A 269-nucleotide genomic window follows, 5' to 3' on the forward strand; every position below is an offset into this window, starting at 1 on the left:
TAATTAAAGATTTTTAAAAAGAAAAAACACATCTATGCTCTCAAATTTCCATATTTATTAATTGCTCTTTTATCTTCAATAATTATTACAACATATTTTTAGAGCTTTATAGAGTTTAATGATCTGTAATTTCACTAAGTAATCTGCTTTCTAAAGTCGACCAAAAGTGACATAAAACAATGTACTTATAATAAAGTAATGTAAGCAAAAATATTTGTAGTTACAAGATTTAATAGACAATAAGATTTCTATACAAGCAAAATGAGAGT

Source organism: Pteropus vampyrus, unplaced genomic scaffold, assembly GCF_000151845.1.
Source record: "Pteropus vampyrus isolate Shadow unplaced genomic scaffold, Pvam_2.0 Scaffold25, whole genome shotgun sequence".
Taxonomy (NCBI): Eukaryota; Metazoa; Chordata; class Mammalia; order Chiroptera; family Pteropodidae; genus Pteropus; species Pteropus vampyrus.